This window comes from Corvus kubaryi, unplaced genomic scaffold, assembly GCF_017639235.1.
Source record: "Corvus kubaryi isolate FWS band 111438036 unplaced genomic scaffold, C.kubaryi_AGA036_p1.0 split1-65, whole genome shotgun sequence".
Taxonomy (NCBI): Eukaryota; Metazoa; Chordata; class Aves; order Passeriformes; family Corvidae; genus Corvus; species Corvus kubaryi.
In genome coordinates, this window is record NW_024582080.1 from 4586995 (window position 1) to 4602160 (window position 15166).

Here is a 15166-nt window from a genome sequence, read left to right on the forward strand (position 1 = left end):
AATGGTGCTCAGGGGCAAGGAAGGTACTTCTGCTACAGAACAAAAGAGGTTTGCTAAGGCCATAATTTCTTTACTTGTAAACTTTAATAAGTTTAATGGACTGGTAAATTGTTATATAAATAAAAAAGAGAGAAATATTCTAAAGTAAACCTGCATGCTTTTGTCATTTTTTTGAGCTGTGGAGTGTAAGCAGAGCTGAGGTACTTGCCCCATATAACTGTGTGAAGACTGCCTAAAAGTATCTAGTAGATTTCTGGACCCTTAAAATATGGTCCAGATAATATAGAATGTGTTTTATGTTAAGAGCCAGATTTTCAAAGGACTTAACAGAGTAGATTCAATGAGGGACTGAATTATATAGTACTTGCAAGTTATATTCTAGGAGGGGAATTTGCTTCTGACACTCTGTGCATTGCGTGGGAAAAGTTAAAAAGTGTGGGATGAGATTTGCATCACTTGGATGCTGAATGGGGGGAAGCCTAATCCAGCCAGCCAGTAGTCCAGGGTGATAACCATCATCCAGGGTGGAGAGCCCCTGTCAACTCTGCTTTCTCTTATCCAACCCAAGTGGGGAGAGCTTCCATTTCAGTTATTGGCCATTTCATGACGAAATGCAGCTTAACCAGAAAATTCTGCACTGTGCTCCATTTCAGAAGCCTCTTTGGAAAAGTTCAGCCTTTAGAGAGTTTCTTGTTACTGGAGTTTTCTACAGAGCAGAAATAAATGCATCACTGATGTCATTGCATGTACATTGCAACACACGTGTTTTTCACAGTCATCCAGAATTCTCTGGTGTTTGACAAACAGAAAATACTCTGCTGAAATGGTTAAATAAAATAGGTTGTCAGCTGCTTTTTTTTTTAAATACCATTTCACGTTTTGAAATGTATGTATATAAGAACACTGAGAGTAATCATAATCAAGGGAAAGGAAAAGGTTTCCTTAGTAAGGAATGCTGAAGAGATTTTGTGTAACCTTTTCACCCACTCAAATCAACAGGCAAATCAACATTTCCATTACGCACATCTCTGGGAGTGATGCTCTTACCAGCTTCGTTATTTCACTTCATTGTTGCCCAAGAATCATTATTTTAAATATAACAGGTCAGTCTCCCTCTTCTATTTTTTCACTGACCTTAAACACAACTGATATTTAAGAGCCTGAAGTTGTGATTTTGACAATTTTAACAAAGCAGTGATATCAAAAGTGTTTTGTCTATGAGCTGATTAGTCAGGCTGGTGACTCTTGGTAAGTTCAGGCTTCTTCAGTGTGTGCAGAAATATCAGAAGATTTTCTCTCCAGGTATGACACTGTTATCAAATAAGCCTTTTCTGTTTGTATACATCTTGTCCTGCATTTTTAAACTAAGACTGTGCTGGAAGCAATAAAGGTGCTGATATCTAAAGTTATTTTGTGGCACCTGACTCTTAACTGGGTAGTGGAAACACAAACCTGAGAAATGCAAACAGTTTTCAAGAAAAACTGCTTGATTTTTCTGGTAGAAAAGGTAGGAAATTGAAGTCAGCCTAGACAACATGTGCATGCAGCTTTTCTGGAATAAAGACTATTTTATATCAGGAAAAAAAAGGAAATTGAAAAAAAAATACACTACCAAATGTTGATGCTTATTTTTCTAAAATATGTGTTTAATTTTCAATTTTAAAAATGGACTCATCTGTGGGAAGTACTTCATACCAAAAGTTTTGAATGACTTTTAATGACTCATAATTATGAGTCTTGGTTTTGTCCTTGAATTTTCAGGCAGAAGGCACCATTTCAGCTGCTGAAAGCAGTGTTTTTGGCATGGAGGAATCGAGGTATTGCTTTCTGGGATTATCTGTTGCCGTCACCATTACCAGTGGCATCGTGCTTGGTAGGGAGTGACTGTACAGCCCACTTGGAGGAGATGTGCATTCCATGGGAAAACTTGAAGTTAGTGCCTGACAAACCACAAAAATCTGCAACACCTGTAATTTTGTTCTCAGGTGACAGTTATCTAGCTGAAAGAGGATTTTCTTGGGTTCATAATAGGAGGGGTTTCATTCTTGTTGCTGTATTGTACCTTTAACTGTTGGTACCTTCTTCAGGCTGGTGTGTGGAAATTGCAGGCAAGCTCCATGGATGACATCCCATTCATCTGGGCTGGGCTCTTGGGAAAACATTTTTAAAAGGAGAAGTGGTTGAGCTAAGAATAGATGATTACTTCTAAATTTGCTTTCTAAGGGCCATTAAGTAATCAAATGAGCTCCTTTGATTGGGAGGAAAGCTCAGTAAACCAATGTAGTGCTGGGTCAGCATGTGTACTAGTGAGCACACAGGACAGAGGTTTGCATGGCTGGGGGGAAAGTTCCCAGTGATGGCCATGGCCTGTTCCCTTCAGGATAAAGCATTTCATCAGGTGAATATTGAACAGCCCTTACTTTGGTCTATACCACCTCCTGAGGTCACCCTGCAGGTAATGACCCAGCCTAGGTATCCATATTTTAAATATGAGACAGCAAGACAACACAGTATACAAAGGTACTTACCTTTAAGGCTTCATCTTATTTAGACAGTTCTGAATATGGAATGATGTTATAATTAGGACACTCGGCTGGGCTGTAGGAGATGATGATGATATGGTGACTCAATTTCTCACTTGTCTGTGGGATAACAACTGTTTCCTGGGGGCGTTGTAAGCACTATAATTCTGTCATGTTCTAGAGGTGTTTCCAGCTCAACATGACAGGCATTACTGGTTAAATCCTGCAAGAGTTCTCCAACTCTTAAACAAGAATTAAACAAGAAACTTGAATGAATGGTGGAAACTGCATGCTTATATTTTTTGAACACCAAAAATTGGGATTATTTGGGTTTATTGGCTGGCCACCCGGAAAGATGTAATACCCAGATTTCTGCAGTGCCTAGTTTCCTGCAGGCTGCTCAGGCCATGAACTGCTTCTGCAGCACAGCAGAGCCCTGATCCTGATTCTTTGTGACAGCCACTTCCACCAGTCTAGACCAAGTGAGTGTGAGAAATCATGGCAAGTTAATAATGTTTTTCATCCTCCCTTCCTGAAGGCTAAATGTCTTCTCTGTAGGGATAAGGATCCTCCAAAGGGTAAAAGAGAGCAGTCTACATTTGCAGGCAAAAGGACAGCCACAAGTAGAAAGCCATACTCTCTTCTGCAGTGTGCCATGGGCATTACTTTGAATTAATGGTTTCAAAATCTGCCACGTTCTGCTTCAGAAACTGATGGAGAAAAAGGCCCTTTAATCTTCCTTTCTTTACTGGCATGAGAACTGGACAAAATCTGCTCTTTTGTCCTAACTGAGATTGGTACAGAACATCCCTTATGACTGAATCATTGCCAAACACCCTTGGGTTTGAGAGATGAGCCTGAATGAAACTGTCAACTGTACTGGGAATATTTTCAGTTCCCTCCTCATCTCTGGCTCCCCTGCTCTGCCTTTCTCCATAACTTTTGAAGGAAACCCATAGGATACTTGGCTCAGATTTTGGATTTCATCCAGGTAGATGTAGCGATGGAAACCTCTTCTTACTGCCGTTAAGTGAGAGAAACACACACAAAAATTACAGAGAATATTGGTATATTAAAACTGATCAGGACCAAATGGAAAACGGTAATAATAATAATAACAGTATGTAAAGTGACTTCACTCTTTGTTTCTTCACTTAAATAACTTTTAAAGCATGAGTTTATGTCTTGTAAGTTAGCTGTAGCTGATTTAATTTTAAAACCTGCAGGCTTCTCAATCTTAGCACAGAGATCCACCCACAAGAAACAGCTTGCAGACTCAGACCTTTAGCTGGAAGAGTTGGCTGACTTATGTCAATCAGCCTGCCAGTATATACTCTCCCTACTCTCTTCTTAAAACAGCAGTAGCTAGTTGAAAATTTGTTTTCATGGGGGTAGGGAGGTGATAGGAATAATAAAACGAATTCATAAGCCTGGCTGTGCATCATGAAATGTATCTATTGATTCCTATGTATATTAGCCATTCACATGTGGCGCTTGGTTCCAGAGCTCACAGTAATGCCATTCAAAGGGATTTTGACATTTAAAGGTCAAGTAGCACCACATTCATTGGGAGAGCATAATCCAAAAAAAAAAAAAAGGAAAAAAGCAAAAGTGAGCCTCTGAAAGAAAAATTAAGAGAACAGTGGTGTATAGCTTGCCACTTTGCTTGCAAGTTGTTTTCAAGATCAGTTAGTAGTTTTTCTGGCCATTCACTGTAAAATATAGTTCTAAATGATAAGCCTCTGGTGTAAAAATGGCTACAGTGGCTCTCTGCTAGAGATCAAATAGCCAAGGTGCTTTGAAAAGTGGAGGAAATAACAAAAAATTATATGGCAAAGTTCTGCTTTCTGCCATCTGCTTCCTTCTTCGAAGAGCTGGCAAATGAACTAGCCTTGCCTATGGTCCATGCTTTCCTCCATTTCTTTGCTTCATTTTTTTTTTCTTTGAAATTTTTTACATCAGACAAAAAATCAGTATGTTTAGGAGAATGTAGTTATTGAGGAAAGAGAACCAACTAAGTTATAAAGGCCCTCTTATTCATCTTAAAAGTCACTGAGTTGTGCTGGCAGAGGGCACACAGTGCTGCTATTTGCACAACCTAAGGGCAAGAAACATTTTTTTGAGCTCTTGTTGTTACAACACTTTTATAATAGGCACAGTCAGAGCAAAAACCTTCAGGAAAAAATGTAAACATTTTTATAAATTTGTTCTGTTGCATAAGAACTGAAAGGTGAAACCAACGTTTTCCCCATTCCAAAGCAAAAATAGACCAGAAGCACAAAGATCAGATTAAACTCTCAACTTTCCCTGAACTCCCTTTAACACAGAAATGTGGTTTCACAGCTGGACTCTCTCCATGGCTGTAAATCATTGTTTGTTGCCTGCTTTTCCACACCATCCAGCTCATCTGAGAATCTGCCTTTGATGTGTGCTGTAAAATGAGTCTTTAAGCTGGATTTTTAAAAGACCGACACTTAGCCAGATGGGAAATAAAAACCGCATGACTGTAATGATAGCACACACTCTTTCCCCCCAACTTTTGGAAGGATGAAAGCACAGGCCTGCCTTCTTTCAAACTTCCAGTAATGAGTTAGCAGGAATTTATTGTCAGAAACGAAACACCATGACTGCCACTGCAGAGTTCCCTACAGAACTGCCATGCACATCGGCCTGGCCGGTTTGAAACTACCATGTGTTGGCAGGGGAAAGAGGCAATGCACTTAAATCACTTCCAATATGCAAGATTTCTAGAAAAAAACCAAAACCTAAACACAGTGAAAGGTCTCCCACTATCAGATTATGATTTGTCACTGCAATATGGAACATGTAAAATGAAGGTTAAAGTATTTGCAAACTCATCATTGATTTGGCTGTTCTTTTTACCAAGTTTCTAAATGCTGGTTTTACAATCTCATAATTTAATAATGAAAAGAGTAAAGAGCAAATACTACATATGACTGTAAAAGACATAGAAGACTAAGCAATATATTTAAGTTGACTTAATTGGAAAAATTTAACTGGATGATGCTAAGATATTGTAATATACAACTTCTATGAACATTGATTCAAGGAGTGCACAGTTTTGCCTCTGAGCTCCTCCACTGTGGTACAAAACAAGGGCACATGTAGTGAAATGGGATTATTTTCCCTGGTAAGAACTTGAGCTGCTTTCCCCCTACCAGAAGAAGCCAAGGTGGTGAGAGCTGTTGTTAATTCATTAAGGAGCTACTACAACACAGCTTGCTTCCAAGGAGACTATAAGCTCTTCTGATTATTTTAACTAGAAAATAAATGAAGTTATTACTATTCCAACTATGATCAAATGAAGTTATTACTATGAAATTATTACTTTGATCTCCTGAAGCTAATAAAGGGGGAAGTCATGTTTTAGTAATTCCTCAAGTACTATCTAGTTATACAAAGTATATCCAAAATAGGATTTTCCAGGCATTCAGAAGTCATTCTAGATATTCTACTGTACTGTACACCTTGCCTAAAAATATGTCTCTGTACATAACTGATTTTTCCCCCTATCATTACACTGCAAAAACACTTCAAAGCAATGAAAGGACTCATAAGAGGCATCTGGTGCCTGGACTTCTGTCACCACCAGCCTGTGTCATGTCACAGAGGTATTCCTGACAGATGTGAGTCCTTTGGGATCTGTATCTCTATCATTCTTCTTCACTGCTGAGTGTCAATACACCAGGTCTGTTCATCATGCCCTTGAAGACTGAGAGAGTTGGGGTTGTTCAGCCTGGACAAGAGAAGGCTCTGGGGAGACCTTATAGAACCTTCCAGAACATAAAGGGGGCCTGCAAGAAGGTAGGAGAGAGACTTTTCACAAGGGCATGTAATGATAGAAGAGAAGAGGTAATGGTTTTAAACTGACAGAGTGTAGATTTAGATTAGGTATTAGAAAAAATTCTTCACTGTGAGAGTGGTGAGGCACTAGCACAGGCTGCACAGAGAAGCTGTGAATGCCCCATCCCTTGAGGTCTTCAAGCCCAGGTTGGATGGGGTTTTGATCAACCTAGATCAACACTCTAGAGAAGCTGTCCCTGCCCCTGGCAGGGGCTTTGGAATGAGATGGTCTTTAAGGTCTCTTCCAACCCAAGCCATTCTAGGATTCTATGGTTCTATGATCTTGGCAAGTGTATAACCTCTTCCTTGTCAGGAGCGGTTTCTCTTAATCTTATAATAGCCTAGGCCATTGTTCTGAGTGCTGCTTATGTGGCTGTACATGTCATCACAATGGCACCAAGTATATGCAGATCTGTCATGGATGCTGCCTGGGACCAAGTCCCTTTGCACCCTGCTGGGAGTTACCTGGAAGCATTCCCACAAGCAGCTCTGACAGTTTCATGTTTATGTTGTGCAGTGCTTTGGTCTCCAGAAACTAGGACCAGACTTCTGTCTCAGGATTATGTATCACCTTCTCTAATGAGCTGGAAAACACTCCAGAATACAGAGCTCAGAAACCTAGTAGAAACGACTGTACAACAGCCACTGAGGGAGAATTTTCACTCATCACAGCTGCCAGAGGAGCTTTGTGCCAACAGGAGAGGCAATGCAAGGCTGCAGCAAGCCACTAGAAATACACTTGTCAAAGAAATGTTGATAGTTTGCACTGCTACTTCACGAGTCTCAAACCAGATTTGATTTAAATGACCTTTAGGTTTCCATTCACAAACAAAAAGGAATAATCAAATTTAAAGATGCTTTGAGCATGGGTATGGCTTTCAGCTGTCCTGAGGATCTTGCTGAAGGCCTTGGCTGGGCTGGTTTACAGGCAGTCTGTGACTGTAATATTTTTTTTTACATAGGTGCCAATCTTCCTCTTCCCATCAGGTCAGCCAGCCAGTCTGCAGCTGAGCTCCATGGAAATACAGAAAAAGGAGTAAAGCAGTTGCAGTTTAAAAGACAGTAAGTTACTCCTTTTTCTGATGGTGGGTATATGCAGGTTGCATTAATCCAGTTTTTCATGCCAGAATCCCACTTTCCTTAACTTCAGCCCTCAACCCTGCTTTTCAGGCAGTTTTTAAAGTGTGCAGAAGTACCAAGCAAGTACCTTCTCATTTCTCCATATCTGCTAGTTGAACTTCGCTAAGACAGCTTTCCATGAGTGAAAGCACTTTGTGCATGCAGGAGGATACAGCTGTCAGGGATATGACAAAATCTGATTGGTCAGGACTCTTTTCTTTTTATTTTTTAATCCTGTTACATGAAATCATGTTTCAGGTATTATTTCAGTGAACTCCAGAAATCTTAGAAAGACTTAGGCAATCTGTTGGGGGCTTTTTGGTGTGGGGTTTGGGTTTTTTTTCCCTCATGTTCAGGAAATTATCCATTTATCAGCCTATGGGAGTTATAATCCCTTCTTAAGTTGGGAAAATAGTCTTAAAATCCCCTCTCAAGACCAAGAAAGAAAGAGAGTTGCACCTAGAAAATGATTCAATTTTTGAGGCAAGTGGATTTTCACTGACGTTTCCCTCTCACCTTTGAGAAAACTCAGCTGAGTGCATAAAATAACAAGTCATCAATGTGTGTTAGGATGTGTGGAATGAAAAATTATGTGGAAGGTAAATGATGCAGGGAAAGTAAAGGCCATATAGCTATCTGGAATGGAGAGGCAATTGTCCATTAGATTCAGCTTCCATCTAACAATCACAGCCCAGATGTCTACAGGCAGGACAGCCACAGGAATGGACTCATACAACTCAAGGGTTCTTAGGAGAAGGTGGGATGATGCTCTGGATAGGTTAGGCCATCTCCACCAGAGTTCCTTCCCTGCTGTGGTGTGCATGGGATGGACCACAACGATAATTTCTAGCACAGTGTGTATAGTTTGCTCTGGATTATTTAGAAACAGGAAATCAGTAAAAGTGAAATAACAAACAGAACCTAACAAAAGCATGCCATTTCTGTCCTGAGGCTTGATCTAGGCACAAAAAATGTAAGCATTAATAAAAGGTTACAAGGTCACTTATTTCTGCTTGTTCTGGTGCTGCCAACAGTTCTTGTCAGTTGAAAATGCCTCAGCAGTGTCTTTCAAGGACCTTCCTTATCCCTTTGTTCTCCTCAGGGAATTTATCTATCACTAGCCTTTAAAGAGTCTTATATTTTCCCGGTTGGTGTTTGGAAGCACTGCAAAACAGTTTGAAATATGCATCTGTATGTAGAGAGAGTTTATTAGGGGAAAGCAAATTTTGCAATTTGTGACATTAAATTCCTAACACATCATATAAATGTGTTATGTTAAATGTCTGGTTATCTGGGCAAGGTAAAACATGATATTTCTTTTTTTACTCAGTTTATATATGGCAGTACCAACATAAATATGAGATGAGAGCCAAATTTAAAAATTTATTGAACTTTTATTAATGCCTGCTATGTACCTAAATTAATCTTAAGTGTAAATTACTATTCAGGTACCCTTTTTTTCAGTTGAAGTTTATCTAATTTAAGGAGCTCAGGACTTGCCTCTTCACATCTTTTAATATACTGAGTGAGAATCAAGTATGTGGGTTTCCATCACCTTGATTACCCTTGCCATCAGCAGGAGAAACTGTGCTGCAAGTAATAATAGCAATAATAAGATCATGTCCTTTTTTTTATTCCAGGCAAAACACTGTCAGCTTGCAGAGAAATATAATTATTGCCAATAAGAAGATTAAAGGCTGTTTAGACCACCATCATTTGTAGTCCATGGAGAACCTGAAAGCAAAATATTTTACCAGTAATACCTGCATAATAATGATAAAGATACCAGTAACTTGTTTTCCTGAAATGGTTGTACCTACCCATACCTACAGGCTGTAAATAAAGCTAAGTCTCTCAAAGGAGAACAGATATCAGGCTCATAAGTAAGAATCTCTGCTTTCAATGTGAAAATGTCTGATCTAAGAAGCTTGAAGCCTGAAAAAATAACTGAGAAGATTCCTTCAGCCCTACAGTGCCTCTGAAAATGAAATCTTTACACTGCTGCTCTGTCAAAGCAAAATAGTGGATCTGAAGATGAGCTAAAGAATTGGGTCTGAGTTACTGACCTCTTTCTTGAAAATAATTCTCTAACCAAGGGTTATTAGGATCATCAGTTGCATTCAGACATTACTCAGTGGTAAGCAGAATGCAGCCTTGCAGTGCTTCCAAGAACTGTAGAATCATAGAATGATGCAACTTTTTAGGCCGGATGAGATCTTTGTTAACACAGCGCTGGCAAGTCCACCACTAAACTATGTCCCTCAGTGCCACATCTACAAGTCTTTTAAATACCTGCAGGGGTGGTGGCTCAACCACTTCCAAGGGCAGCCTGTCCCAATGCTTGACAAGCCTTTCAGTGAAGAAATTTTTCCATCTGAAGGACAATATATTTTAATTGCCTTTATTTTTAGCTTATTTTTCAAATCTATTAAAAATTCAGTTAGCTTAGTGTTGAATATAACTTGACTTTTGGATTTTTAAGAACCTCAGAAACCTCAAAAACCACCAAAAAACAAACAAAAAAACCGCCCCAAAACCACACCAAATTCAAACTTGAACCTCTGGAACAGAAAACCTCCAGACACCAACACAGGCTGGGGATCAATAGCTGAAAAACATCTTTCCAGAGAAGGATGTGGTGGCTTTAGTGGACAGGATGACCAAAAGCCAGCAGTACACCCCTGTGTCAAAGAAGGCCAGCTCTAACAGCTGCTCTCCCATTTATTTGATTAACTTCTGTTCTGGATTTTACTCTTCAACTTCTTTAAATTGGGATAGTACCATTTGATTGTAAACCTGGGTGATTACAGTGAAGGCAGACTATCCAGGCTTTTTTCTTCCCTTTTCCTTTGAATGCTGAAGACTTTCACACACCAGTTACTTGTTTGAAGGAAGACTCTGACATTTCCATGAGCTGATCAGAATATGCATAAGAAGACTCAGAGGATTTTCTTCCCTTTACAAAAGTTTAAGTGACACAGTCACATTGGGGTGTTTTATCCTAGGGAACAGAAAAGAGTACCTGAAGAAGTAGTTTATTGCTTATACTCTGAATATTGTAATAATTGCTGTCTGTTTGAAAACAATCAGATTAATTCTTGCTGGTTTTGGGTGAAGCCAGTCATAAATTATCTACATTTTCTCCTTTATTCAGTTAATCTTTCTACATAATTAAAAATTCTTTCCCATCCAAAGGGAAGTCTGCATTCCAGCTGAGTGTAAGTCTCCTAGAGGGAAAAGTTTTTTTTTCTTATTGCTGGTTTTTAGTCATCCCCTGCTGATATCCTGTCGTCCAGTCAAAACAGAATGAATTTGCAAGAAGCTTTCATCAGCAAAAAAGTCTCTGAAGCTTTGCTGTAAAATAATACATGCAATGTACTGGAAAACAATTGAGCTCACAGTGCTGGAATATAAAATCCTAGTAAAAAGCACTAATCAGTTTGACACACCAAGCCCAATATTAATTTGAAACAATTTCATGTAGTTCTTGAGCATTGTCAAAGTGGGAAGTGGATGTAATAAAGACACTAAAACAATTAACTTATAAAAGTGTATTGAATGAAGTAAATAATCACATAGAAGTTTTAACTGATTGATAAATATGTGGTCAGATTTCACCTTACAGTGCTGAAAGCCTTGTCTGTTTTGCCTGAGAATATTGTGACATGCCTAAGAGCAATCAGGCATGATGACTAAGAGCATCTAAAATGACTTAGTATCCAAATGAAGAATTTAAAAAAAACCCCAAACATTTCCTAAATAATTCAGCTCACTAGATTGCCAGTGGACTGTCAGTGCTGATGTGAGGAATTGGCAGATTCATGCACAGTTAGAGACAGATTCTTCTAGAAGCCACCAAAATGGAATCTGAAGATAGTCTACAAATACACACAGTGTTGTCACTATGGAATCCTGTGGGAATCATCATGTACATCAGAAGAGCACAGAAGACAATCTAGATTCTGGCTGGAATGCAAGATGGAAGGCTAATCTGAACATTACCTATGTTTTAAAATCAGTTTAGTTAAATCCATTAACTTGGTTGAATGGACACATTTTTCCTTTTTTTTTTTTTAGTATATAAATAAGGCACTTCTCATACTTTTTTTAAGTTTTGTGTGAAGAAAATGGGACATACAATCACTGTTGTGCTGAAATAATTCTTAAAATGCTAAGATTTTTGTGATTTATGGCCAATTCAGACAATTAACCTGTTACACTATACATGAAATTTAAATTGTTTTACACAACCAAAGAATTTGGAATGCACAAATGCCTGTTACACTGTGAACTTGAATGTGCAGGGCCCGACATGTACAGGGTATTAGACAAAAGCAATGGGCCAAATTCAGGCCAGTGAAGTGACAGATTATTGTGTATGATTCAGTAAACTTTTTACTGTCTAATACTTAACAAAAATGTAACAATGCTATGCTACTCATTGTTTACAGATCTTCCTTTACAAAGTTGAAATTGTTCTTCTCTCTATGAGGGCCACATTATCACAGTTCAGAGTTACTGAGAACAAAGCTGCTCTCTTGCTAAGGAACACTGCAGTGGAGGAATGCAAGAAATGCAGGAGTTCTGCTAATCTAAAGTACAGTCTTTTCTGTTATCCAAGCCTGGTGTCTTACCTGTTATCCAAGTCACCTGAGAAGCAGTATATTGAGCATTCTAATTTAGTCTGCTTTTTGCAATTCTGAATTAATCTGGAATACAGGTATTTTGCTGGTGTCACACCTGGTCACAAGGCTGGAGGTTGAACGCTGTCATATACCATGTAACTCCTTATTACCCTATTTTTTTCTGACTCATTCTTGGTTTTGGGACTGCAATAGCCCCTGAATATGTTGCATAACCCAGTAAAGAAATTTTTGTATCTTTTTTTTTCCTATGGTGATCTGACATGAACAACCAACTTTTAAAATTATTTTCTAAGTTATTCAAGAAGAGCTTCATTTATCTGAGATTTAATTGAAGGAAAGCACAATTTTAAAACAGTGCTTAACAGCATAGAGGTTCTCAAGGGGCTGGGTAATATGTAGTGATTTTTGCCATGAAGCTGATTTCTCTTGAAGTTGTTTTCTATAAATATTGCTTGATCTAATGGAACTTATTTTAGAGCTCTACTAAAACAAATCAATTACCTCTTGAAATTTTTCCCAGTATCATCTAGCATTCTAACCCTATACATTTTAGTTTCTAAAATAGATAATTTTATACAGAGCTCTACTAGTTTTTGAAGATTTCTGGAGTAACTATAATAGAACTCTTTATAAAACAAATGGTTTTTAATCTCTGATGAGGCCTTGTTCTGCTAAAAAAGTCAATTTGATAATAAGACCGTCCATTAGGAAATAAATTTTAAGTAACTTTGAAATATGTGAATTACATTTGCTCTTCATTCACAAAATCTAATTTGTAAAATATGTACTTTTAATAAGTTCTATAGGAAATATTAATATTTAAATGCTCCTGATCCTGAAGAAATTTTTTTAATTTAATTTTTTTAGATAACGGTGAAATAGAGTATCAAAGAGTACAGTGTTTCTGCACTGTTATGCAGCTAAAGGCATCTTAATACATTTTATTTTGTAGTGTGCCTGGTAGATTGAAATCTGCTGTAGTCTGCTGCAATCAGCTGCTCATTTTCTCACAGATCACAATGATTTTTTTAGCTAATGTTCTCCTCTCATTGAGTATATGGAGAATAGCAAGAAAGTCTTATGCCAGCAACTCCCCATACAGCTGCCTACTAAGGACTGGGGCACCTGAAGTTGACTAATATCCTTTCTTTTTGGCCGGCAGTGCTTTCTGTGTGTGCCCTAACACCCTGTGGCATTGTGTGTCCAGGACCATCAGTCTTCAGGGATGAACTACTCAGCATGGCTCACACCTCAAATCCACTGAGAGCTACAAACTTGGGGCAACATTCATTTCACCCAGCTTTGCAGCCTGTTTTGATATTCCTCGTTCCCCCTGTGTACTTTATGGGAAGCACAGGCACATGTGAAAGGGTTCAGAAGCCTAGAGCACAAGCAACTTTTTTAAACTTCACTTTCAAATTAAGTCAAGGGTGGATCTCCTAGTACCCAGCTCACACCTTTCTGTGCTACTCATACCTACTTGTATGATCAATTAATTTTTTTACTTCTCAAAACAGGAGGTAAAACACTGCCTTTCATAACTACAGAATTGGTGAAGCTGAAACCTGGAACTCACGTGCCATTTAAGTGGTGGATTCCAGTGACGCGAGTGGTGCTAAAGGAAAGACGCAAACAATTGTAATTAATTTAGAGCAAGGCACTGAGTTAGATTTCTTTGAAACTGTATTTCTTCTTAAAAGTCAGCCTGAGCCCATAATAAGAGGAGATGGCAAAATAACTTTTAAATGCATTTATTTCTAATCCTAGGGGGAGACCATAAGAGAGACATTGTCAAACAAAAAGCATTTTATATGGCAGCAGTTGAATGGGGAAGAGCAATAAGATTCATATTGCCATTTTTCACAGGTGACTTGTTTAGATTTTTTCAGAGAACTATTAGGCTCTCTGAATGGTTAATGGGGAATTGTGTGTTCATAACCTTTTCTCAAGGGGTACTTCAGAACTACCAAATATCTTACTCCTCCAATTGTCTTCTGGGTCTTGGCTCCCTGATCATCAATACCATATACACTGCTTCAGGGTAAGCACTCCTTTGGACGGAAACATTTATTTCCCCGCAAAATAAATTCTAGGTGCAGTTCTAGGGATAATTCAGTCCAAAAAGTCTTCTCCAAAGATGGTGTGACCCTACACAAGCTATTAACTCCTGCATTACATTCTTCCAACCCACTCTCAGTGGGCTTTACAGCCTCAAGAAGCCCTACATGTCTCCCCAAAACAGGTAATACACTCTTTCTGTTTCATGCTGTAAAAATACAGACCTTGACAGGCTGAAACAATTTTTTCAATTTCTGCTAGAATATACAAGCTATTAAAAACCAATTATGTTTCTCAGCAGCCAGGGCACCATGTAGGTCCTTGAGGAGGAAGCCCAGGGCTAGTTTGGATGCAGCCAGCTTGTTCAGGCAGGGGAAGTCCCTGTGCAGAAAGGAGCCATCCTGCACCTCGTAGTGCAAGGTTGTCTGTGTAGGAAATGCATTTAGCAATGCAGGTACAGCCAAAGAAACTAAGCTTTACCAGTTATTCAGGCAACTGATGGCAAACAATTGTGTTACTGGCAACAAACTACCAACAGAAAAACTTGCCCTCCACTGCTCCACCCTACTGCAGAAAATACATGTACTTTGGTCTCACAGAACCTGTTTCATAGGTTTTGTACTTGCTGAGGTACCCACACACTTTAATGTGTAAAGTATTTGTCTTTGACATACACTTATGCAGCAATACTACTTTTCCAATGCAAGTGGCTCCATTGGGTCTCGGTGATTAGTTGTGTACTTAGGTATTTTTTGCACATGGTCCCAAGCTATGTTCAGAGTAAAACTGGTATAGGTTTGTTCCACCAAAACCTCTAAATAAAAATGTCTGCAGTCCAGGGACTTCAAGGTCCCTTTGGTTCATAATACTTACCTGTAGGAAAATGGATGCTTTTTTGATTTGGGGAAACAGTGTCCAGTTAAACTACATTTTGTTATATCTATCCCCAGCTTTCAT

The 15166-nt window shown here is 38.8% G+C and overlaps 1 long non-coding RNA gene across 1 annotated transcript; it reads right to left on the reverse strand.

Moving 5' to 3' along the window:
• Positions 1-63: 63 nt before the first annotated feature.
• LOC121657947 lies at positions 64-9877 on the reverse strand. Its single transcript, XR_006013797.1, has 3 exons — positions 9798-9877; positions 5042-5044; positions 64-73 (listed from the first exon to the last, which is right to left on the reverse strand). It is a non-coding gene; the product is annotated as an uncharacterized LOC121657947 (long non-coding RNA).
• Positions 9878-15166: the final 5289 nt, after the last annotated feature.